We start from the raw sequence: 25,553 nt of genomic DNA, 5'->3' as shown, positions 1-25,553 counted from the left end.
CTGTTAGGCATCTCTTAATAGTCACATGGCTGTGAGAGATGGACAGGTGTCACCTTTAAGTAGGATTTGCTAGCACCAAAAATGAGTGTAGTTTCTTCCTGGGAATGTGTGACCTCAGGCCCCCAGCTAAATTAAGGAGGCCTAATCAGGCAGGAGGTTCTGAGGGCTCAGAGGTGACTTCCCAGGAGCTGTGTGCGGGCAAGACCTTTCCCTGGGCAAGGTTCATGCTTTACTGCACAAAGCCTAAAGAAGTTAATTATTATTTCTGTCATTACTAGGGAGTTCAAGGAATTATTGCCTTTAGATAGAAGATATATGTTGCAGCCACACGCAGTATAATTCACCACAAAACTGAAAAATCAGAATTTCTACACCAAAGTAAAGATGTCTCCAGAAGTGTGTCATCCTTGACACCTGTCCTAATGTTTTTATAAGGGACTTGAATAAAGATCAGGAGTCATGCTGGGAGACAGCTCATTTCTAGAATCAGAATTTTAAAATATTTTGACAGGTTGTAATGAAGTGCTGAAATCAATAAGGTAAAATTAGAATTTATCAGGAATAAATGTAAAATGCAGACATAAATCAAAAAGAAGATCAACTGAGAAAGTTGAAGATGGGTGAACTATGTCTTAACTGTACCTGTGTGTAGAAGACAGGGGGATTTAGTTGACTAAAACGGATTGGCAAACATTTCTGTAAAGGCACACAGTTTCCATAAAAGGAAATATCTTAGGTTTTTCAGACTAATAGGCAAAATCAAGGATATTATGTAAATACTTCTATAATAAGAGAGAACACAGAATTTCTACAAATTTTTCATGGACAGAATTCAAATTATAACTGAGTATAATTTTTTTATAATACAGGTCCACTAATGAGAAGAATGGAATTCTCTTTTGGGGGAGGAAGGGGATAACACTTTCCTTAATTGGAGTTTTGAAGTTAATGCTCCCTGTCATTGGCGTCAATTACAGATATTCATCTCTTAATGCTGATCTGCCCAGGAGGTTTTATGTGCTTCACCTTTGAAAATGTCTTTATGCCGATAGGTACTCTCAGATCCTGATATCAGTGCAGGAGTATATCATTTTAATTGAGCATATTCATTGCTTGGAAGGCATTTATAGAATTCTATTAGGTTCTTCTTGATATTTGCCTTTTAGCATGTCATTATATTGCAGATTAATCACTTCCAATTGATGGTTAGAGGGGGGCCTCAACTGCATAGTTAAATGGATTTTGAAATATGTAAATTTTCATTATACTTGGCATCAAGGTTCAAAAAATGCTGCTGTAGCTTAAACTCAGAAATGTATCTGCTGTGAATTTGTGTGGGAATGGAAATCTCGCTTGTCGTTGTGACTTTTGATAGCACGGGGAGAGTGTAAAGAAGCGTGGTGTTACTTGTGATTCAAACATTGGCTGTCATTGAAATGACTTTACTGCAGTAGAAGTCTCTCATATAAGCACTGTTGTGCCTTGTAATTTTAGGTTGAATTCATTAAGAAATATTATCAAGTCTTTAGCAACAGCTAATTTCATTGAATATAATTTTTCGATAACCGTGATAATTGAAGGAGGGTCTTTTTCTGAAGAATTTCAGTCATGGCTCTGAGGTCAGCAAGTCACAACAGAACCGACCCCCAGTCATTAGACTGCTGTGTGGGAGGACAAGTCAGGATATTCCAGTGAAGTTCGCTGTTGATGCTGCTGGTTCAGTAACACAGAGCAGATTAAAATACTTTGCACAGAGTCCGTGCTGATGAAGAACACAATGAATAACCATAGTTTAAATAACTATGTTTAAAAGCTTTACAGGTTTTAAAAGCTGTAAATGTACAGCTTACATTTGCATAATCTTTGTAAATTTGTCCAGCCAGCCCTTCTTCTGCTTCCCATGTATTTTTTTTTTTAATATGTATTTATTTATTTGGCTGTGCCGGGTCTTAGTTGCAGCATGTGGGATCTTTAGTTGCGACATGAGAACTCTTGGTTGCGACATGCATGCGGGATCTAGTTCCCTGACCAGGGATCGAACCCGGGCCCCCTGCACTGGGAGTGTGGAGCCTTAGCCACTGGACCGCCAGGGAAGTCCCTCCCCATGTATTTTTACTGTATTCCACTTCAGGTTGTACTAAATTGGTGTTTTCTCCAGTTCTTTGAATATATTCTCACCCGTAGTTCCACATACACTATTCTTGGAGGCTAGTTCCTCAGTACCATTGGCTCCTTGAATAAATAGCCGAGCAGTGTGGGAACCATCTGTTGACGCATCAACAGCCAAGGAAAGCCACCCAGAATCATGTGCCTTGTTCTTTAATTGATTATTGATGTTGTTTCCCATGTCCTCAACTCTTGCAGCAACTGTTCTTGCTGAAAGGCTGATAGTCTTAAGCAGGTTTGTTTTCTCTCAGCACATTTCTTTGGCCGTGCAAACATCCGTGTAAACTGAGGGACTGTCTAGGATCTTGAGCAGAGAAGTGGTGCGTCTGATTGAGAGTCCGAGTCACGTGCGGCGTTGGGAACAGGCGCTGGGGTGGCCAGGGCAGGAGCAGGGAGGCCGGTGCTGCGTGGGCGCGGCTGCTGCCGTCATCTGGGTGAACGCGAGGGCGGCTCGGGTCAGCCTGGTGCCGGGGGACGTGACGCCAAGGGCAGTTTTGGGGCGTGTTTTGCAGGAAAAGCCGACAAGATTGGGTGGGGAGCGTGGGAAGGGTCGTGTCGGAAGGCCGTGCCTGAGCTTTGAGGGGTCTGCTGGGCATTTTACGCCGCTCTCTTTGGCGATGTTTCACTGCTCTGAGCGGGCTAGCAGCTGCTCCCAGCATACAGTGCATCTGTCAAGGGTTTGGTCAGGAAAACAGAAGCCACTCTAGACGTTTTTTCAATGTAGGAACTAGAATCCATCACTTCTGTTGGTATAGGGCGGGCAGGGTTGAAGGTCAAGGAAGCAGCCATTACAGTGAGTGTGTCCCAGGAGCTCATCTGGAGTCAACAGTGATCTGGACAGTTGGAGCCGCTGCTGCTGATCTCAGTGGTTGAAGCAGGTGGTTCCTGGGGTCTCCCTCTGGGGCCACTGGGAATTCTCTGTGGAAGCCACTCTCGCTCTTAGCTGCCACAGTTGGTGAATTCTTTTTTCTCCGTACGCATCAACCTGCAGCTATGCTTCTGCCCACAGCTGCCTCCTGAGAGCACTTTTCTCGTTCATCTTACCAGTCTTGCACAAGTGCCTCTTATTAGTTACCTCCAGCCCTGAGTCGTGGCAGGAGGGGGTTTTGGGAAACCCAGTTCTGGCTTCTCCTCTGTGATGCACAGGAGAAGGTGGAAGGTGGTGGCTGCGATGCAGGGTTGACAGCAGTCCGTCCAGGACAACAGCTGGGCAGCGGGTCTGAACTAGAGACACATTTTAGAGTTAGCAGGAGACAGCATTCAGAGTGAGCTTGCCTGGGAGGTAAGCACAGCTAGGAGGAGAATGGACAGAGCCCTGGGGGCTCTGGAATTGACTGGTTAGAGAGAGGAGGAGGCACCTGTGAGCTGAGACGAAAACAGGGGAAGACGGCATCCTGGGAGCCAAGAGGAGGGGAGAGGAAGTGACCTACTCTTGTCAGGTGAGGCCAGAGTACTGACCACTGGATCGAGCGGTTTGGAGATTATTGGTGATCTTGGATAGAGAAGTTTCTATGGAGGGGTGGGGACCAAAGCCTGTGGGTTTAAGAGATAAAAAGAATTTGTGATATTGAGTATATTGGGTGTGTGCTTGTTTATGGGATTATTTGTATAATAGCTGCTTTAAAGGCTTTGTGGGCTAATTCTAACACCTGTTTCATCTCAGTATTGACTTGTCTTGATTTTCTTTTCCCATGGGAATCAGAGTGTGCCTGGCTCTTCCTATGCCGAATATGTGTGGAGCACATCCTCCACATTTAGGGTATTTTGTTAGGGGCTCTTTGTCATATTTAAATCTGCTCATTTGGTGGTGGTTTGAATTCCAGTCTCCTTTCCTAATCCACCTGCTACTGTGTACTTTTCATTAAATAGCTTCTGCAGTTGCTCCATCCAGGTTTACTTTGCTGTCTCCAGGAGAGACAGGATAGAGTGTGCTTTACTCTTCCTTACCTAGACCTGGGACCCTGCACTTGCACACTGCTTCCATTGTGCAGGTAATGATGGTTTTTGGTTTCATCTGGGCCATTAATGTCCAAATGACTGTCCCTTGATCAGTTACCTCTCTCGGTCCCTACAGGAGATGCTCCTTCTAATTACTTCTTGAAATTGGTTCATAGGTCCTTCTTTTGGTGTCTCTCTCAGGTGGACAAAATGACCCTTAGATACACTGCAATAACCATTAGTTCTTTTGAGTATGATTGAAGGGTTGACTTGTCTTGAATATATTAACTGTGCCTGTTAATTAATTTGAGTAGAATAGTGTTTTGTTAATATATTTAAGCCTTTTGCACAGTAGAATTTTCTGGGGATGTTATTCACAGTGCAAAATAGAGCAGTGGTTAAGAGCATGGACTTTGGACAGATTTTACTTTGAGTCTCAGATCTGATCCTTGCTCCCTGTGTGATGGTGACCAGGTTGCTTAAACTCTAATTTTGTTATCTCATCGGTTAGGTAGAGATTATCATAACTCTCTTACAAATGTGGTATAACATAGTTCGTACATGGCTAGTCATATAAATAAATAAGGAAAGAATCAACCTGATGTTCAACAAATACAGTTCCTAACAATGTAGATATTTCTGTTGTGGGAATTTGAAGGCTAATCTTCTTTTTCTTTTTTTTAAAGATTTATTTTTGTTTATTTAATCTGCGCCAGGCCTTAGTTGCAGCACGCATGCCAGATCTAGTTCCCCCATCAGGGATCGAACCCGGGCCCCCTGCATTGGGAGCGCGGAGTCTTACCCACTGGACCGCCAGGGAAGTTCCTGAAGGATAATCTTAATCATTCTCCGATTTAGTTTGATCAGTTTCTCCAAGAACTAGAAGGCAGTTTATGTTCACCATTTACTCTGCAGGCATAATAGGCAATCTGTTACTAGTGTTGTTGTTAATATTGTTTTTTCTGAATTTAGTAACTTTACTTCTTCTTTCTTGTTAATGTATTCACTTAGTCATTAGTTTAGTACCAGGCATCTCAGAGATGCCTGAGACACTGCATCCCAACCTGTGAGCAGCACCACAGTCTCGTATTAGAATATTTTTGGCTAGAAAATTAGTTTGAAGCACAAAGAAGCTTTTGTTTGTCCAGATGATTTTCATAATCATATTCACATTCTTTATATATTTTTGGTTTTTCAGAAAGTTACTTCTGACCTAATTTTTTTTAGAATACATATTGCAGCTTGCCTAAGTACAAAACTGTTGGTAGACTGAGCTTAGAGGAAGGGCAGCCTACGTGAAATGGTTGTACATTTTGGACATTGGAGACCGTCGCAGTTAACTTAAATTGTTACGATGTTGTGGGTTAAGAAATAGTGGGTTTCGGCCTTATTTAGCACTTAACATCAAACGACCAATTCTTCTCCAGGAGTTCAGCCTACATGCTTAATTCGAGCCAGATATCTTATAATTTGTCAGTGTGTCATGTTGAATGTTACTCAGCTTTAGGAAGAGTTTTTCTGCTGTGCTTGCTTTGGAAAGCCCAGATCATGTTCATTGTTTTAACAATAATATTATCTGGTTAATTTGGGAAACCAGAATAGCATCATGATTTTAAAAGTGCTGTTAAGCTAGTGTTTGAATCCCTGATCTCTCCCTTGCTTGCTGTGTGACCTTGAAAATTTCTTAATTTCTTTCAGACTTAGCTTTCTTATGTGTAAAATGGGAACACTAATAGTAACCAGCTAGAGGCGTGAGGAGCTCGGACTTATAAAGCACTTAGGAGAAAGGCTGTCATTGTGTGATGATTAGGGTTGTTATTGAGACTTACTGAGAGATGGATGTTAGAAAGCTGGCCACGTTGGATTGTGCATTGAAATGAGAACACTATAAGCAAGGTGATGGAAGGAAATATTTTACCTGTTAATGAAACAGATTTAGAGTGTGCAACTGGTGGGACATTTTAGTTTGCATGTTAGAAAGGGAAAGGGGTTCAGAGCAGCCCAGGTGTCTATTTATACCCATCATAAAACACACCATTCATGCCCAAAATGTAGAGAGTATCCATCTTACAAATACCTTCAGGGACCTGGCAGTGTATTTTATTGTATAGTGAGACAAGCTTAGTTTCTGTTTATCTATCTGGAGCAAAATATTTTATTTATGTATTTTAATTATACAGTTTGGGAAATATCTAGTTTTCTCCTCTATTTGAACTAGTTCAAATTTCTATGCTTATATTTTATCAGTTTTGTAGTTAAAATGCATAGCTTCATATTCTTAATAAAGATAGATTGGCTCATGTGATAAACAGGAGTGCTGGAACTCAGCATGCACTGAGTCTCCCACTGCTAACATTTCAAGTGAGCAGGACTCCTGTTGCTTAAAATGAAATGTTGTTTCTTCTTGAATTCTCCTTAAAATACAATATGAAGCAAAGAGCAGTTATAAGGCACTCAGAAGCTGGTGTATCCATTCATTTATTCAGGCATTGTCACTCATGCATCAAGTATATGTTTATTGATTAAGTGCTCTAGGTGTTTGATACAGTGTATACTATTGGGTATATAGTGGTGAACAAAAACCAGACCTGGGGAATGTTTTGCCTTTCACAGCAAGAAGAAAGCCAGTTTTAAGAGACTTGCATTTCAATGAATGAAGTTTTCAGGTTTGTACTCCTGTAATAGAAAAGAGGTCAAAAACAAACAAGAAAAGAAAAGAAAAGAAAAGGCAGAGGGCCTCTAAAGAGCACATGTTACTTACCTCCTGCCACTGACTGGAGTTTTTTTGACCTTAACTTTGGTTTTATTTAGTAGTGTTTCGGTCCTGAGGCTGCAGAGCTGAAAGAGGCTGCCATTGTCCCTAGAATCTTGCTGTTTGGGTGAAGGGAGAGGCTGACAGATCGGGTCGGATTTAACATCCACTCTAGTAAGCATATTAAACCGGAAGCTACACCACAAGGGTCCTTGGGGGCAGGGCCATGTCTCTCCTGTTGACTGATGTGTATTCCAGTGCCCGGTACCATGCATAGCATGTGTCAGTCACTCCAGAGATCCCTCTGTCAGTGGTGGGTTGCTGGGGGAGTGCAGGAGGGAGGGGCGTGGCTCCCTCCAGGTGTGCATCCTGGTTCAGCCAGGGCACGAATATCCAGGTAGAGGGAGCTGCAAATGGCATAGAGGTGTGAGGGAGGGCACATGTGTTCTGTAAACTGGAAGTAGTTTACCTTTGCTGGAGTGTAGGATTCCTAGGAGACCAATGTTGAGAGATGTTAGGACTCTGGAGAGTTAGTCTGGGCTTGATCAATAAGGGCCTCATGTCATAACGTACAGGAAGCCAGATTCCCTAACACCCAGGCTGACACTTTTCATATTACACAATGCATGCCGTGTCAAAAAGCATCATCACGTCTCGGGGTACCAATCCATTAGTGATAACTTGCCTATTGAAATTCTGTAAGCCATTGGTGAACTTTTCATCTTTTGGGGAGGATGAAGATATAGAATAAATATTTGTTTTCTCAGGAATAAAAATAGTTTAAACTCTTGAAGGACAAGCAAAGTCTGTATGTCTTTGACTTCTAGTTCCCTAGAAGAATGCCAGGTATGTAGAGTAGGTACTCAGTACGTGAATAAACGCAAAAAAACCTTTGCTCTCATGTGCACTGCTGTAGCAAGCATTACACTGGGTTCTGGAAAGTGATCGCTGAGAAATGGCCCTCTACAAGGTCTCCAGGCGAGTGAGGGGCAGAGAGAAGCAAGCCATTGGTGATGGGACAGTAGGTGAGTACCTTGTAGAGAGATACACAGGGTAGTGTGATGGATAGTCACCTTCCTTTGACCAGTGAATCCCGTGTTCTTAGTTCTTTTTATGCCTGCTGCTTATTTTCCCCATACTTTCCGATAGCCTTTTAGTAAATCTTCCACAAGGTCAGTCACATACACTCTTCACATTCTCTCTCTGGGATACGATTTCCTGGAGATCTCTGTTTTCTTCTTTTCTGAACTGGTTGCTCCTTACGCCTTTTCCTGTGGTGTTGCCCCCGGACGTTCCTTTGCTCTCATCCTTTGGCTTTTCTCCAGAGTTGAGTTTCGTGTTTGTGGTATCGCTTGTGTATGTCTTTCTTGACTGACTTCGTTTGGGTGGAGCACACCATACAGAGGTGAATCACTTTAGAAAGGTGGTCCAGTGTCTTTGGGCAGGTGCGGCAGCCTTCCACGTTCCTTTCTCATGAGCCACGTTGCTCCGACTGTCCTCTCCTGGCGCACAGCTTCCGTTCTGGAATCTCCTTTCACTGTCATCCTGGAGATGCCCTCATCTCTTCATCAAAGCTCGTGTTTGTCGGTGACTTCCTCCTACTTTGTTATGCTCACATTTTGGTGGAGGACTTTCTCCAGTGGCTTCCTGAGGTAGGATGCTTAAGAGGCAGAAAGTTTGAGAGTGAGCATGATGGAGAAGGTGGTCGGGGGTGTGGCCGGTGTGGAGTTCTGTGTCGGCATCGCTCTGTTCCATTGCCTCCTGTGCACCATGTTACTGGTTTTCAGTTCAGAAGCTTATTCTAATTTTTTATTCTTTGTATGTAACTTTTTTCCTTTCCATCTTTAGAAGCTTGTAGGAATTAAAAAATTTGTCCAAGTCTTTCTAAATGTCATCATGTGTGGGTCTCTTTTCATCTACTGTTCTGCTTATTTAGTGGGGACCTTCATTCTGGTAACTTTTATCCCTCAGTTATGGGAAAACTTTTTCAAGTTATTGTGCTGAAGATTTTCTCCCTTCTGTTTCCTTGTTCTGTCCTTCTGGAAGTCTTGTTATCCACAACTTGGGTGTTGTAGACAAGTTCTGTAATTTTCTTACACTTTCACTCCAGTATACTTTTCTTCCCTCCCTCCCTCCCTCCCTCCCTCCCTCCCTTCTCCTTGCCTTCTTCCCTCCCTCCCTCCCTCCCTTCCTTTCTTCCTTCCTTTTTATTTTGCTTTCAGGGAGATGTCTTCAATTTGACTTAACCTTCTTCTTTAGTTTTTTATTTCTGTGCTCAGGTTCTTTATTATCCAAGAGTACTTTTTTTGTTCTTTTAAAAGAACATCCTGTTTTTGTTTATTGATTGCAGTGTCGTCTTATCTCTAGGTTATTGATTGTATAGTTTCTGTTTCTTTCAAGTTATTTCCCTCCTTGCTTCCTTCCCTCCCACCCTCCCACCCCTGTCCTTCCATCTGCCGTGGACTGGGCCTTTTGACTTTCACATCAGGATATTCTGGGTGGGCCATTTGTTGGGGAATCCCCAGTGTATCTTTAGGTCTTTCTCCTTGGCCTGATCGGATTCCCCAGACTCTTATCTGTAGAATTCTGACTACAGAGTTCTGGGGGCTGAGTGGGTGGGTGGTGGGAAGCTGAAGCATCCACCGTTGAGCTATGTACGCCGATGAAGTCCGCCTGTGTTAGTGCAGCTGGGCAGGGGGACTTCAGTGCAGAGACGCTCTGCTCTTTCCAGGGAGTGAACGTCCGGTCTGTGTCAGAGATGGTGTTGGGGTTCTGGCTGTGGCTTAAGCAGCTTCACCTGCTCCTCTGTGCTCAGGCCTCCACCTTCCTCACCCCCGGTTGTCTGCACTGGTGCTGCCGGTTCTGAGCCTTCTGGGATACCGATGTGTAGATGGAATTGGGTCTCAGTTTTTCCCACTGCGGGCTTAGGATCTGGCTTTCTTGGCCTGCTGAGTCATTTACTGTGCTTACAATCTTTCATAGTTTCCGTTTCCTCCAAGTTTTTTTTCTTCTTTTTTCTTTTGTGTTTTGTTTTGGTCTTTATCTTCCATGTGAGAAACTTTTCTCACAGCTTCCAGAATTCTCTTTCTTTTTCTCCTTTCAGTTCTGCCTGAGCTATGTTTTGTTTTTAAAATTTTCTTATATCTCTTTAGTATGATTTTGGTGGGAGAGGATGAAATAGATGTATATATTGTTGGTGATCTTACCCTGAACTTATTCGCTAACTTTGTGCCTCATTAATATATGCTTGTTGATATGCTTTAATAGTTTTCAGTTTTCACATGTATTTTCTTAACTGGAATGTAGGTTTGAAGACAGGGACTTGATAACATGCTTTTATCCCTCATTCCAGGTCTGGCACAGCATGCGTTGTAGGTAATGAAGCTGACTGTGAGGGGGATGAGCACAATAGAGCTTTGAAAAAGTGGTGGCGAAGGTGGTTTTATAAACGCACGTTGTCTTTTCTTGTCAGGTTCTTTCTGACTGCTATGGAAAGAGGAAAGAGAAACTAGGAGTATTTGTAAATCATCGTTTGACTTCGTCGCAGAGTTATGGTGGCCTTCTGAACTGTGAGTCTGATTCTCTTGCTACACTTGTGTCTTGGTTTTTTGTTTTGCTTTGATTTTTCTTTCCCCTGTCTGAGGGTTTCTTTGTCACACAGTAGAAACAAACAAAAGGTAGTGAATTTTGCAGAGTAAGTGAGAGAAAAAACAGGAGTTATTTAGTATCTTCTCTGTGTAGATACTATGTATATATTTTTGCTGAGAAAATGTAATAATAATGATTAACAACAACAGTAACATCGCATGCTTTAGAATAGTGCCTGGTGCCTTATAAACACCAAGTTATAGCTGCTGATGGGTCCTCACAATAACCCCGTGAGTGAGGTCGCTCCTCTCCCCTCTTTCACGTTTGCATAACTTAAGTACAGAGAGGTTAAAGGTTACTAAGCTAGTAAATGCAAAGCTGGGATTCAGACTCAGTCTGGTTCAGAGCTTGTGCCCTTTACTCTGGTACCTGATTTCTCATGGGCTCTGGATTCAGATGGCAACTTAGCTACTTACGAACTCTTTACTAGCTACCTAAACCTAGCTTTCCCATCCAACAAACGGTGTTTTGATAGCACCTCCCAGGGTGGTGAGAGGTGTGTAAGGTGCTCAGCACTCACAAATGTTAGCAGTTATCATTCCGTGGGAGTTTTCCCATTTTAATGAGAGGAAGACTGGGCTCTTTGTAATTTGTAACTTCGGAATTTGTTTCATGCTCCACCACTGGGAAGTTGTAAACTTGAGATTCTATCCCAGTTTGTCATTTCCAAAGACTGCTCTTTCTGGTTAGTTTAGTGGTAAATCAAGGACAGACAGTTGGTAGACGATTCATACATTTCTCCTGGGGTATTGGCATTGGTAAGCACTTTGTTGTACCAATATGTTGTGTCGGTAAAAGCCTCATGAACTTGGACCTCATGGATTCAGCATTCATGACAATTTATAACTGTGTTGAATTTCACTTTGGCCAGTGTCCTTGTCTTGGATGTCCAAGTGGCGGGGCCCTGGTTGTTTTTCCATTTCCTTCTGAAGGTCAGCTCACTTTCCTCCTTTGTTCTCTTTCTTCCCAAGCCACTTGTGTTTCTACAGAGGCTAGGTATTAGGGAAGGGAAATTATGTCATGCAGTTTCAATTTCCTAGCAAGGCCCGGAAGTCTTACTCCTGTTTTTCCAATTCCCCCTGCTCTTTATTGGCTGCAAGAGGAGCCTCTTCTGCATGGCTGTGCCGGGTGTGATTATGTCGCAGGTCGTGAGGTGACAACCTTGTTTCATTCCCTCCTCCCAGTCCAGATTATATGTTTCTTCCTGTAACTGTAACATTTATTTGGGTGAAAGTCTGTTTCCTAGAGTCTTCGAAATAAAAAAGATTTTATTTCACCTCTGCATCTTTTCTGCTTGACCCGTAGGTGGTTTTTGCTAAATGCTGAATGAAGGAATATTTAATGCTTGACACAAAATAAGTTCTCTTAGTAGATCCAAACAAGAGACAGAATATCAAGTGTAGCTTTTCAGCAGCATTAGTGCTTAAAAATATCTCATCTTGGTACAGCGCAAGACGGTTACATGAGGGGACAATATTTAGTAGAAGTTACTCAAAAATCTTCTTGATATAATACGCAGTGGAAGAAAAGCCTGACGGGAGGGTGGTGAGATGACAGGCCAGCTCCTGATGAACCAAGAGCCTCTTCCCCAGCTCAGTGGAGCTTTTAGCACCAGGACATAATCTACTGATTCTGCGTTGGCTCTTTTTTTTTTTCCCCCTGTATTTGAAAATATATAAGCCTAGGAAAATAACCTTCTAACCAGTGTTCCTGTAATTGTTTCCCCCAGCTCCAGACAAACGGTCAGACCACATGAGTAATTCTGGCCTCCCCCAGAGTGAGTCCAGAGCTGTGATGCTGAGGTCCAGGCCCCTGGCTCTACCTGAGTGCCCCATCTTAAGCCCCTGGCCCGCCTGAGCCCCTGCAGAATGGCTCTGCTCCCGAAGCTGCTTTGCCGGAGCTGGCTCTTGGTTCTTGCTGTGTTTTGGGGTGTTGGGCTAGAAGGCAGGGACTTGGGATGGAGGAGTTTACAACCGCAACCCTAAGAAAGCAAAGCAAAGTTTTGGAGGAGCGGAGTTGCTGAAATATGTATGGAGATCATTTTCAGGGTTAATGGTTTGTGGGAAGGTGGTAGACAGAAGGAAGGCTGCCTTGAGACCCTCTGAAGACCCCCATTTTGTGAATAAAGACATCTTTTAAGCATCTCGTTCCCCCCCCTCCTGGAGGCCCCTGGAATCCTCCGCCTTAGCCGTTTCTTTTAGCGTTTGCATCCGTGTTTCCTAACTATGTTTCTGTACTAGTCAGGAGTCACTGATGCATCAATTTTAGAAAAAGTTACATTTTCAACTTCGCTATATAGTTAAATCACAATTTTTGTTTAGACCCATATTTTAGTTTTTAATTTTTCTTGACTTTGTAAACATTGCTCACTGTTGAGCCAGTTAAGGTGGTGTGATTACATTTCCTTTTTTGTTCAACTTTTTGTTTTCCTGCTTTCTTGGACTTCTAGTGGCCACATTTTTTCCTGTTTGCTTAATATTCTTAAGTCTGGCTAAGAGTTCTCACCTTCTCTACTAGCTCTGTAAGTAAGGCTGGTCAAGTATTTTAATTCTGTCTCACCCCCGGGCACACCTGCCCTTTCCCTGCCTCATCTGGACAGATGTTCCTCCTGCCTGCTGGGAACGGTGCCCGGGTTGAAGAACATAGGGCAGATGGTGCAGGAGCAGGGAGACAAGGTAGAAATGCTGACGGAGAAAAGTATGGTGGGAAGTTCAGAGGGAGGGGAAGACTGTCTTCCTGGGGGAGCCTGCAGGGAAAGATAAGAAGGGCTGGCTGTAGCTGGGGAAGGGCATTGCAGGTAGAGAAAGCGCAAGAATAAACACAGAGATGGACCTAGATTGTACAGAGACTGTACATATTAACTGAGTTACAGACTCTACCCTTAAGAGACTTAAACAGGTTTACATGGAAAATGTGATTCAGATTGTTAAACGTCTGATGTAAATTTTTAACGTTGTCCTAAAACCTGAACATAGGAGATATCAGGACACTTGAATCCAAGTGATAATCTTAAACTGTTGATTTCATGTATTGATTCATGGAGAAAAATTCTTATAGAGCACCTGTCACAAAAACTTAATCAAATTGGCATCTGGCTGTCCAAACCAATCATTGGCGCCGGACTGTGCTGAAGCTCCGCTCCGGTTGTCAGGCAAGAACAGGGCACTTAAGAAGCTGTTCCAGAAACTGTTCCACATTTGGCTGCACTGGGAATGTGGCAAGCAGAGGGGGTGGAAAATGTCACTGAGGTGTGTAAGCACCAGTCTCATTTGTATGGCATAGCTATAGCATCCTGGAGGAAAGTAAGCCGTTCATGACGAGGTCATGTGACACCAAGGGTGATTAGATTAGATCCTTTTGCAAAGACGTGTCACTGCATTTGAAATGCTGAGGCAAAATCGTAAGAAATAAGGTCCACAGAGGCTTTCATGCTTGCCAGCTCCAGGGCACCTCTTATGTAAACACCTGGTAGTTTTCACGTGTGGTCGGGACCCTGCACCTGCGTTTAGTTCAGTGCGTCCCGTGTGTGCACGTTACCTGCTGTGTGAGCCTCCAGTTTCATACGCACAGCTCTGTGAAGAGCGCATCTTTATCTTTCCAGACTCACATTGTGATTCAGGAGCTTTGGGTGAATGTAATAGTCATAATAGCTGCCATTTATGTGTCAGTCGTGTGTGAGTTAGAATATTATTTAATTTTTTATAGTAATTCAGGAAGGTAGCATTTACTATTCACATTTTGTAGATGAAAAACGGGACTTAGAGATGTTAAGAAACTTGCCCAAGGTTTCATATGGTGGTTATCAAGTTTTCAGGTTCCTTTGCAGTAAGTCTTAGCCCTTGTGCTCCTGCATGTGGGTCATGGTTTCATAGCGAGGAGAGTCGTGCTGCCTGCTGAACTGCCCGCGGACCTTCCCTCAGTGCTGTGCTTCCTTTCTGTGCTGTCAGCCACGTGTCGACCACGATGCGTGTATTCAGCGTGTATGTGTCGCGCATGCTGACTTGCGTTACCACTGTATCTGCAGAGCTCTGCAGGTAGTTGCCAATCAGGTGTCCCTGGCTCATACTGAGGAAAGAATGTGGTTTCAGCAAATACTTGTGAAAATAGGGAAATCGGTCCATTCCTGTCCCTAGAAGTAGGGAGACAACTTTTCCTGTGGTTTTTACATTCAGAGTAAGGAGAGGAGGGGATTTTTTTTCTTTCTACCTGTTTTGGCATATCAGAGATATATTTTGGGGGGGTGGCGAGTAGGGCGTTGGGAATTGGGATGGTAGGGAAGCATTTTAGATTTTTGTCTACTCATGAATTCTAAGTGGCTCATCAAAATATGCAAACTTTTCAGCATTTCTTCTTTGATTAACTGTATGTTAAAAAGGATAGATGTCTCATTAAAAAGAACAAAAATTTGCCACTTGCAGCAACGTGAATGGACTTGGAGGGCATTATGCTAAGTGAAATAAGTCAGACAAAGAAAGACAAATACTGTATGTTATCACTTATATGTGGAACCTGAAAAAATACAACAAACTAGTGAATATAACAACAACAAAAAAGCCTCACTGATATAGAGAACAAACTAGTGATTACCACTGGGGAGAGGGATTGGGGAGGGGCAGTATAGGGGTAGGGGAGTAAGAGGTACAAACTATTAATAAAATAAGCTACGAGGATATATTGTACAACATGGGGAATATAGCCAATGCTTTATAATAACTGTAAATGGAGTATAACCTTTAAAAATTGTGAATCAGCGCTTCCCTGGTGGCGCAGTGGTTAAGAATCCGCCTGCGAATGCAGGGGACACGGGTTTGAGCCCTGGTCCGGGAAGATCCCACATGCGGCGGAGCAACTAAGCCCGTGAGCCACAACTACTGAGTCTAGGGCTCTAGAGCCCGTGAGCCACAACTACTGAAGCCCGCGTGCCTAGAGCCCATGCTCCACAGCAAGAGAAGCCCGCGCACTGCAATGAAGAGTAGCCCCTGCTCGCCGCAACTAGAGAAAGCCCATGCGCAGCAATAAAGACCCAACACAGCCAAAAATAAAATAAATAAATAAACTTTAAAAAAATTGTGAATCACTATATTGTAACCTGTAACTTATGTAATATTGTACAGCAACTATACTTCAGTTAAAAAAAAAAAGATGTCTCAGTAAAAATTTCAATTGAAAAAATGGCCAAAAGGTTTGATTAGGCATTTCATCCCTTTCATATGGATAAGAATAAGCACACAGAAAGATGCTCAGCATCATTAATCATTGGGGAAATGCAGATGACAACCACATTGAGATACCATTGCAATCCTATTAGAATGGCTAGCATTAAAACAAAACAAGACAACACAAGGTGACAGTGCCCAGTGACAAAGATGTGAAGCAGTTAGAACTCTTGCTTTGCTGGTGGGAATGCAAAGTGTTATAACCACTTTGGAAAACAATTTGGCAGTTTCTTATAAAGTTGAATATATACTTATCATACAATCCAGTAATCCTACTTGGAGGTATTTATCCAAGGGAAATGAAAATTTATGTCCATGTATATGAATGTTTATAGCAGCTTTATTCATAATCACTTAAAATGGAAAACAACTCAAATGCCCAACAGCTGGTAAATGGATGAGCAGCAGGTTGTGGTCTGCCCCTACGGTGGAATCCTGTTCAGCAATAGGAAGGAATTAACTACTGACATAGGCAGCAAAATGGGTGAGTCGCCAAAGCATTCTACCAAGTGAAAACACAAAACGCTAATATAACTGTGATTCCATTTATACAACATTTTGGTAAAGGCAGAGCTCTGAGAATAGAAATTAGGTGAGTGGTTGCCTAGGGCTGAGGGTGGGAGAGACCTGTGTACAGAAGGGCATGAGAGCACTTCTTGGGGTGATGGAAAGAGGCCATATCTTCCACGGCCATACAACTGAGTATGTTTGTCAGAACTCACTGAACTGGAGGTTCTTCTGTATGGAAATCATACACCAAACTTAAAAAGAAAAAAAGATAGGTGACTTCTGTGTATATACATACAGATATTGCACACACTTGAGCTCAGCTTTTCTTTCAAGATGGATTAAATTTTATTTTTCTGGATGAGGTATCATGGAAGTTTAAGTGAAATAGATTTTAGCATAGACACTACCTTGAAGTCCTTGGCTGATTTTTGTATGCTTATTTATTCATGACCTCTAAAGGCTTTATAATGTGGCTCGTCTTCGTATAATACAATTGTATATTACAGATGTCATGTAATTAGCATAAGTAAAAGTTGTTTTTTTTTTTTTTTTTAAACATCTTTATTGAAGTATAATTGCTTTACAATGGTGTGCTAGCTTCTGCTTTACAACAAAGTGAATCAGTTACACATATACATATGTTGCCATATCTCTTCCCTCTTGCATCTCCCTCCCTCCCACCCTCCCTATCCCACCCCTCTAGGTGGTCACAAAGCACCGAGCTGATCTCCCTGTGCTATGCGGCTGCTTCCCACTAGTTATCTATTTTACATTTGGTAGTGTATATATGTCCATGACACTCTCTCACCCTGTCACATCTCACCCCTCCCCCTCCCCATATCCTCAAGTCCATTCTCTAGTAGGTCTGTGTCTTTATTCCCATCTTGCCACTAGGTTCTTCATGACCTCTTTTTTTTTTTTTTTTTTTCCCTTAGATTCCATATATATGTGTTAGCATACTGTATTTGTTTTTCTCTTTCTGACTTACTTCACTCTGTATGACAGACTCTAACTCCATCCACCTCATTACAAACACCTCCATTTCATTTCTTTTTATGGCTGAGTAATATTCCATTGTATATATGTGCCACATCTTCTTTATCCATTGATCCGATGATGGACATCTAGGTTGCTTCCATGTCCTGGCTATTGTAAACAGAGCTGCAATGAATATTTTGGTACATGACTCTTTCTGAATTATGGTTTTCTCAGGGTATATGCCCAGTAGTGGGATTGCTGGGTCATATGGTAGTTCTATTTTTAGTTTTTTAAGGAACCTCCATACTGTTCTCCATAGTGGCTGTATCAGTTTACATTCCCACCAACAGTGCAAGAGTGTTCCCTTTTCTCCACACCCTCTCCAGCATTTATTGTTTCTAGATTTTTTGATGATGGCCATTCTGACCGGTGTGAGATGATACCTCATTGTAGTTTTGATTTGCATTTCTCTAATGATTAATGATGTTGAGCATTCTTTCATGTGTCTGTTGGCAATCTGTATCTCTTCTTTGGAGAAATGTCTCTTTAGGTCTTCTGCCCATTTTTGGATTGGGTTGTTTGTTTTTTTGTTATTGAGCTGCATGAGCTGCTTGTAAATCTTGGAGATTAATCCTTTGTCCGTTGCTTCATTTGCAAATATTTTCTCCCATTCTGAGGGTTGTCTTTTGGTCTTGTTTATGGTTTCCTTTGCTGTGCAAAAGCTTTTAAGTTTCATTAGGTCCCATTTGTTTATTTGTGTTTTTATTTCCATTTCTCTAGGACCTGGGTCAAAAAGGATCTTGCTGTGACTTATGTCATACAGTGTTCTGCCTATGTTTTCCTCTAAGAGTTTGATAGTGTCTGGCCTTACACTTAGGTCTTTAATCCATTTTGAGTTTATTTTTGTGTATGGTGTTAGGGAGTGTTCTAATTTCATACTTTTACATGTACCTGTCCAATTTTCCCAGCACCACTTATTGAAGAGGCTGTCTTTTCTCCACTGTATATGCTTGCCTCCTTTATCAAAGATAAGGTGACCATATGTGCGTGGGCTTATCTCTGGGCTTTCTGTCCTGTTCCATTGATCTATATTTCTGTTTTTGTGCCAGTACCAAACTGTCTTGATTACTGTAGCTTTGTAATATAGTCTGAAGTCAGGGAGCCTGATTCCTCCAGCTCCATTTTTCGTTCTCAAGATTGCTTTGGCTATTCGGGGTCTTTTGTGTTTCCATACAAATTGTGAAATTTTTTGTTCTAGTTCTGTGAAAAATGCCAGTGGTAGTTTGATAGGGATTGCATTGAATCTGTAGATTGCTTTGGGTAGCAGAGTCATTTTCACAATGTTTATTCTTCCAATCCAAGAACATGGTATATCTCTCCATCTATTTGTATCATCTTTAATTTCTTTCATCAGTGTCCTATAATTTTCTGCATACAGGTCTTTTGTCTCCTTAGGTAGGTTTATTCCTAGGTATTTTATTCTTTTTGTTGCAATGGTAAACGGGAGTGTTTTCTTAATTTCACTTTCAGATTTTTCATCATTAGTATACAGGAATGCAAGAGATTTCTGTGCATTAATTTTGTATCCTGCTACTTTACCAAATTCATTGATTAGCTCTAGTAGTTTTCTGGTAGCATCTTTTGGATTCTCTATGTATAGTATCATGTCATCTGCAAACAGTGACAGCTTTACTTCTTCTTTTCCGATTTGGATTCCTTTTATTTCTTTTTCGTCTCTGATTGCTGTGGCTAACACTTCCAAAACTATGTTGAATAATAGTGGTGAGAGTGGGCAACCTTGTCTTGTTCCTGATCTTAGTGGAAATTGTTTCAGTTTTTCACCATTGAGGACAATGTTGGCTGTGGGTTTGTCATATACGGCCTTTATTATGTTGAGGAAAGTTCCCTCTATGCCTACTTTCTGCAGGACTTTTATCATAAATGGGTGTTGAATTTTGTCGAAAGCTTTCTCTGCATCTATTGAGATGATCATATGGTTTTTCTCCTTCAATTTGTTAATATGATGTATCACGTTGATTGATTTGCGTATATTGAAGAATCCTTGCATTCCTGGAATAAACCCCACTTGATCATGGTGTATGATCCTTTTAATGTGCTGTTGGATTCTGTTTGCTAGTATTTTGTTGAGGATTTTTGCATCTATGTTCATCAGTGATATTGGCCTGTAGTTTTCTTTCTTTGTGACATCTTTGCCTGGTTTTGGTATCAGGGTGATGGTGGCCTCGTAGAATGAGTTGGGGAGTGTTCCTCCCTCTGCAATATTTTGGAAGAGTTTGAGAAGGATAGGTGTTAGCTCTTCTCTAAATGTTTGATAGAATTCGCCTGTGAAGCCATCTGGTCCTGGGCTTTTGTGTGTTGGAAGATTTTTAATCACAGTTTCAATTTCAGTGCTTGTGATTGGTCTGTTCATATTTTCTATTTCTTCCTGGTTCAGTCTCGGCAGGTTGTGCATTTCTAAGAATCTGTCCATTTCTTCCAGGTTGTCCATTTTATTAGCATAGAGTTGCTTGTAGTAATCTCTTATGATCGTTTGTATTTCTGCAGTGTCAGTGGTTACTTCTCCTTTTTCATTTCTAATTCTATTAATTTGAGTCTTCTCCTTTTTTCTCTTGATGAGTCTGGCTAATGGTTTATCAATTTTGTTTATCTTCTCAAAGAACCAGCTTTTAGTTTCATTGATTTTTGCTATTGTTTCCTTCATTTCTTTTTCATTTATTTCTGATCTGATCTTTATGATTTCTTTCCTTCTGCTAGCTTTGGGGTTTTTTTGTTCTTCTTTCTCTAATTGCTTTAGGTGCAAGGTTAGGTTGTTTATTCGAGATGTTTCCTGTTTCTTGATGTAGGCTTGTATTGCTATAAACTTCCCTCTTAGAACTGCTTTTGCTGCATCCCATAGGTTTTGGATCGTCGTGTCTCCATTGTCATTTGTTTCTAGGTATTTTTTGATTTCCCCTTTGATTTCTTCAGTGATCACTTCGTTATTAAGTAGTGTATTGTGTAGCCTCCATGTGTTTGTATTTTTTACAGATCTTTTCCTGTAATTGATATCTAGTCTCATAGCGTTGTGGTCGGAAAAGACACTTGATACGATTTCAATTTTTTAAAATTTACCAAGGCTTGATTTGTGACCCAAGATATGATCTATCCTGGAGAATGTTCCATGAGCACTTGAGAAAAATGTGTATTCTGTTGTTTTTGGGTGGAATGTCCTATAAATATCAATTAAGTCCATCTTGTTTAATGTATCATTTAAAGCTTGTGTTTCCTTATTTATTTTCATTTTGGATGATCTGTCCATTGGTGAAAGTGGGGTGTTAAAGTCCCCTACTATGATTGTGTTACTGTCGATTTCCCCTTTTATGGCTGTTAGTATTTGCCTTATGTATTGAGGTGCTCCTATGTTGGGTGCATAAATATTTACAATTGTTATACCTTCCTCTTGGATCGATCCCTTGATCATTATATAGTGTCCGTCTTTGTCTCTTGTAATTGTCTTTATTTTAAAGTCTATTTTGTCTGATATGAGAATTGCTACTCCAGCTTTCTTTTGATTTCCATTTGCATGGAATATCTTTTTCCATCCCCTCACTTTCAGTCTGTATGTGTCTCTAGGTCTGAAGTGGGTCTCTTGTAGACAGCATATATATGGGTCTTGTTTTTGTATCCATTCAGCCAGTCTGTGTCTTTTGGTGGGAGCATTTAATCCATTTACATTTAAGGTAATTATCGATATGTATGTTCCTATTCCCATTTTCTTAAATGTTTTGGGTTTGTTATTGTAGGTGTTTTCCTTCTCTTGTGTTTCTTGCCTAGAGAAGTTCCTTTAGCATTTGTTGTAAAGCTGGTTTGGTGGTGCTGAACTCTCTCAGCTTTTGCTTGTCTGTAAAGGTTTTAATTTCTCCATCAAATCTGAATGAGATCCTTGCTGGGTAGAGTAATCTTGGTTGTAGGTTTTTCTCCTTCATCACTTTAAGTATATCCTGCCACTCCCTTCTGGCTTGCAGCGTTTCTGCTGAAAGATCAGCTGTTAACCTTATGGGGATGCCCTTGTGTGTTATCTGTTGTTTTTCCCTTGCTGCTTTTAATATGTTTTCTTTATATTTAATTTTTGATAGTTTGATTAATATGTGTCTTGGTGTGTTTCTCCTTGGATTTATCCTGTATGGGACTCTCTGTGCTTCCAGGACTTGATTAACTATTTCCTTTCCCATATTAGGGAAGTTTTCAACTATAATCTCTTCAAATATTTTCTCAGTCCCTTTCTTTTTCTCTTCTTCTTCTGGGACCCCTATAATTCGAATGTTGGTGCGTTTAATGTTGTCCCAGAGGTCTCTGAGACTGTCCTCAGTTCTTTTCATTCTTTTTTCTTTATTCTGGTCTGCAGTAGTTATTTCCACCATTTTATCTTCCAGGTCACTTATCCGTTCTTCTGCCTCAGTTATTCTGCTATTGATCCCATCTAGAGTATTTTTAATTTCATTTATTGTGCTTGTCATCGTTTCTTGGTTCCTCTTTAGTTCTTCTACGTCCTTGTTAAATGTTTCTTGCATTTTGTCTATTCTATTTCCAAGACTTTGGATCATCCTTACTATCATTATTCTGAATTCTTTTTCAGGTAGACTACCTATTTCCTCTTCATTTGTTAGGTCTGGTGTGTTTTGACCCTGCTCCTTCATCTGCTGTGTGTTTTTCTGTCTTCTCATTTTGCTTATCTTACTGTGTTTGGGGTCTCCTTTTCACAGGCTGCAGGTTCGTAGTTCCCGTTGTTTTTGGTATCTGTCCCCAGTGGCTAAGGTTGGTTCAGTGGGTTGTGTAGGTTTCCTGGTGGAGGGAACTAGTGCCTGTGTTCTGGTGGATGAGGCTGGATGTTGTCTTTCTGGTGGGTTCGTCCACGTCTGGTGGTGTGTTTTGGGGTGTCTGTGGCCTTATTATGATTTTAGGCAGCCTCTCTGTTAATGGATGGGGCTGTGTTCCTCTCTTGCTAGTTGTTTGGCATAGGGTGTCCAGCACTGTAGCTTGCTGGTCGTTGAGTGAAGCTGGGTCTTGATGTTGAGATGGAGATCTGTGAGAGATTTTTGCCGTTTGGTATTACGTGGAGCTGGGAGGTCTCTTGTGGACCAGTGTCCTGAAGTTGGCTCTCCCACCTCAGAGGCACAGCCCTGATGCCTGGCTGGAGCACCAAGAGCCTTTCATCCACACGGCTCAGAATAAAAGGGAGAAAAAAAGGAAAGAAAGAAAAAAAGAGGATAAAATAAAATAAAATAAAGCAATTATAATAAAAAATAAGAAAAAAATTATTAAGAGTAAATTTATTAAGAAAAAAAAATTTTTTTTAATTTTTAAAAATAGATTTATTAATTTTTTATACTAAAAATAAGAAAAAAATTATTTAGAAAAAATTTATTAAGAAAAAAAATTTTTTAATTTTTTAAAATAAAAAATATGAAAAAACTTATTAAAAATTTTTTTAAAAATAGAAAATAAGGAAAAAATTATTAAGAAAACATTTATTAGGGAAAAAAAAAATTTTTAAGCCAAAAAAAAAAAAAAAAAAAAAACGGACGGACCTAACCCTAGGACTAACGGTGAGAGCAAAGCTATACAGACAAAATCTCACCCAGAAGCATACACATATACACTCACAAAAAAAGGAAAAGGGGAAAAGTTAATATATCCTGCTCCCAAAGTCCATCTCCTAAATTTGGGATGATTCGTTGTCTATTCAGGTATTCAACAGATGCAGGCACATCAAGTTGTTTGTGGAGCTTTAATCCGCTGCTTCTGAGGCTGCTGGGAGAGATTTCCCTTTCTCTTCTTTGTTCGTACAGCTCCCGGGGTTCAGCTTTGGATTTGGACCCGCCTCTGCATGTAGGTCCCCTGAGGGCGTCTGTTCCCCGCCCAGACAGAACGGGGTTAAAGGAGCAGCTGATTCGGGGGCTCTGGCTCAGTCAGGCCGGGGGGGGGGGGGGAGCGGTACGGAGGAGGCGGGGCGAGCCTGCGGAGGCAGAAGCCGGCGTGACGTTGCAGCAGCCTGAGGCGCGCCGTGCGCTCTCCCGGGGAAGTTGTCCCCGGAACGGGAGCCTGGCCGTGGCGGGCTGCACAGGCTCCCGGGAGGGGCGGTGTGGAGAATGACCTGTGCTCGCCCACAGGCTGTTTGGTGGCGGCAGCAGCAGCCTTAGCGTCTCATGCCCGTCTCTGGGGTCCGCGCTGATAGCCGCGGCTCGCGCCCGTCTCTGGAGTTCGTTTAAGTGGCGCTCTGAATCCCCTCTCCTTGCACGCCGCGAAACAAAGAGGCAAGAAAAAGTCTCCTGCCTCTTCGGCAGCTGCAGACTTTTTCTCGTGCACCCTCCCGGCTAGTTGTGGTGCGCTAGACCCTTCAGGCTGTGTTCACGCAGCCAACCCCAGTCCTCTCCCTGAGATCCGACCGAAGCCCGCGCCTCAGCTCCCAGCCCCCGCCCGCCCCGGCGGGTGAGCAGACAAGCCTCTCGGGCTGGTGAGTGCTGCTCGGCGCCGAGCCTCTGTGCGGGAATCTCTCCGTTTTTCCCTCTGCGTCCCTGTTGCTGTGGGATCCGCGCTGATAGCCACGGCTCGCGCCCGTCTCTGGAGCTCGTTTAGGCGGCGCTCTGGATCCCCTCTCCTTGCGCGCCGCGAAACAAAGAGGCAAGAAAAATTCTCTTGCCTCTTTGGCAGCTGCAGTCTTTTTCCCAGACTCCCTCCCGGCTAGCACCGAAGCCCGAGCCCCAGCTCCCAGCCCCCGCCCGCCCCGGCGGCTGAGCAGACAAGCCTCTCGGGCTGGTGAGTGCTGGTCGGCACCGCTCCTCTGTGCGGGAATCTCCGCTTTGCCCTCCGCACCACTGTGGCTGCGCTCTCCTCCGTGGCTCCGAAGCTTCCCCCCTCTGCTACCCGCAGTCTCTGCCCACGAAGGGGCTTCCTAGTGTGTGGAAACCTTTCCTCCTTCACAGCTCCCTCCCACTGGTGCAGGTCCCGTCCCTATTCTTTTGTCTCTGTTATTTCTTTTTTCTTTTGCCCTACCCAAGTACGTGGGGATTTTCTTGCCTTTTGGGAGGTCTGACGTCTTCTGCCAGCGTTCAGTGGGTGTTCTGTAGGAGCAGTTCCACGTGTAGATGTATTTCTCATGTATCTGTGGGGAGGAAGGTGATCTCCGCGTCTTACTCTTCCGCCATCTTGCCCCTCCCTCAAAAGTTGTTTTAAAAGTTAAATTATTTTAGGATTCCTTCCATGTTGTTCAAGCTCTTGTAGCTCTGGAGAAAATAGTTTTACCAGCTTTAAAAATTAATAAGAACTGTTTTCTCAGATTAATGGGACAAATTTATTTTATTTTTAAAATATTTATCTATTTGGTTGCACTGGGTCTTAGTTGCAGCAGGCGGGCTCCTTAGTTGCAGCAGGCGGGCTCCTTAGTTGCAGCTCACGGGCTTCCTCCTTAGTTGCGTCTTGCTGGCTCCTTAGTTGTGGCATGCGAACTCTTAGTTGCGGCATGCATGTGGGATCCAGCTCCCTGACCAGGGATCGAACCCGGGCCCCCTGCATTGGGAGCACAGAGTCTTAACCACTGCGCCACCAGGGAAGTCCCGGGACAAATTTAATTATGCAGTCTTCAGTTCTTTTGTTTAGTCAGCTATAATTGTAGGGTACAGTTATATTTTACACTGCTAGAAATAACAAGAACGTACACAGAAAATAATACACATTAGCTTTACTGAACTTAAGACTTAATTGTGACTGTAAATACACTTTCTTAAAAGTATGCAAGAGAGTTGCTTGTTATTACTTTGTGGTGCCTTTTGATGTCCTCCAGAGCTGTTATTTAGCACTTTTTCCCAATAGGCCCTTGCCTAGGAAAGGCTTGTATAGGGCAGGGAGGGAAATTAAAGTGGAAAGTTGTGTGTGTATGTGTGTGTTTTAATTTTTATTTAAAAATAAAAGTTTGTTTGACTTTAGAAAATAAGAAGGCCGCTCTTTTAAATGATGAGCTCTTCATAATTTTATGATGGGATTCTGTGTGGTTATAATAGAATCAGTGATAAAATGAGGCTGGTTTTTGTTCCTTTATTGCAGGTGCCCCTCTGTTTTTGAGACCCACCGTACTCTCCCCTAGAGATGTAAACCACTGGGTGCCCAGACCTGCTCACCGCAGCCCCTGCCTGCCGCCCTTTGTATGGTGAGCACACGCCAGAGATCTGCTAGTAGCCTCCTTGATAGCATATTGAGGGACAGAAGAGAGATTGGAATTGTTCTGCTTACATTTTGTTGTCTGGCTCCATCCCTGTGTTTTTCTCTGGAATCTGCACTAACTTAACCCT

The 25,553-nt window shown here is 42.3% G+C and overlaps 1 protein-coding gene across 8 annotated transcripts in view; it reads left to right on the top strand.

Annotated features, from left to right (window-relative positions):
- PTK2 (protein tyrosine kinase 2) overlaps positions 1-25,553 on the top strand; it is a 262,366-nt gene that overhangs the window by 19,169 nt on the left and 217,644 nt on the right. For 3 of the 8 annotated variants that reach the window (XM_061172259.1, XM_061172266.1, XM_061172258.1), the window contains exons 2-3: positions 10,329-10,425; positions 25,309-25,411. The exons of 1 other annotated variant lie outside the window; for it this stretch is intronic. The gene's annotated coding sequence lies outside the window, so the exon portion shown is untranslated. Of the gene's footprint in view, positions 1-3,565; positions 3,606-7,796; positions 7,882-10,328; positions 10,426-25,308; positions 25,412-25,553 lie in introns of those variants that run through there. 4 more of the 8 variants (XM_061172261.1, XM_061172260.1, XM_061172263.1 and 1 more) reach the window with 3 other exon arrangements.

The sequence above is a fragment of the Eubalaena glacialis genome, chromosome 17 (assembly GCF_028564815.1).
Source record: "Eubalaena glacialis isolate mEubGla1 chromosome 17, mEubGla1.1.hap2.+ XY, whole genome shotgun sequence".
Lineage (NCBI taxonomy): Eukaryota > Metazoa > Chordata > Mammalia > Artiodactyla > Balaenidae > Eubalaena > Eubalaena glacialis.
Note: the sequence above shows the minus strand (reverse complement) of the source record. Positions and strands in the feature narration are given on the sequence as shown.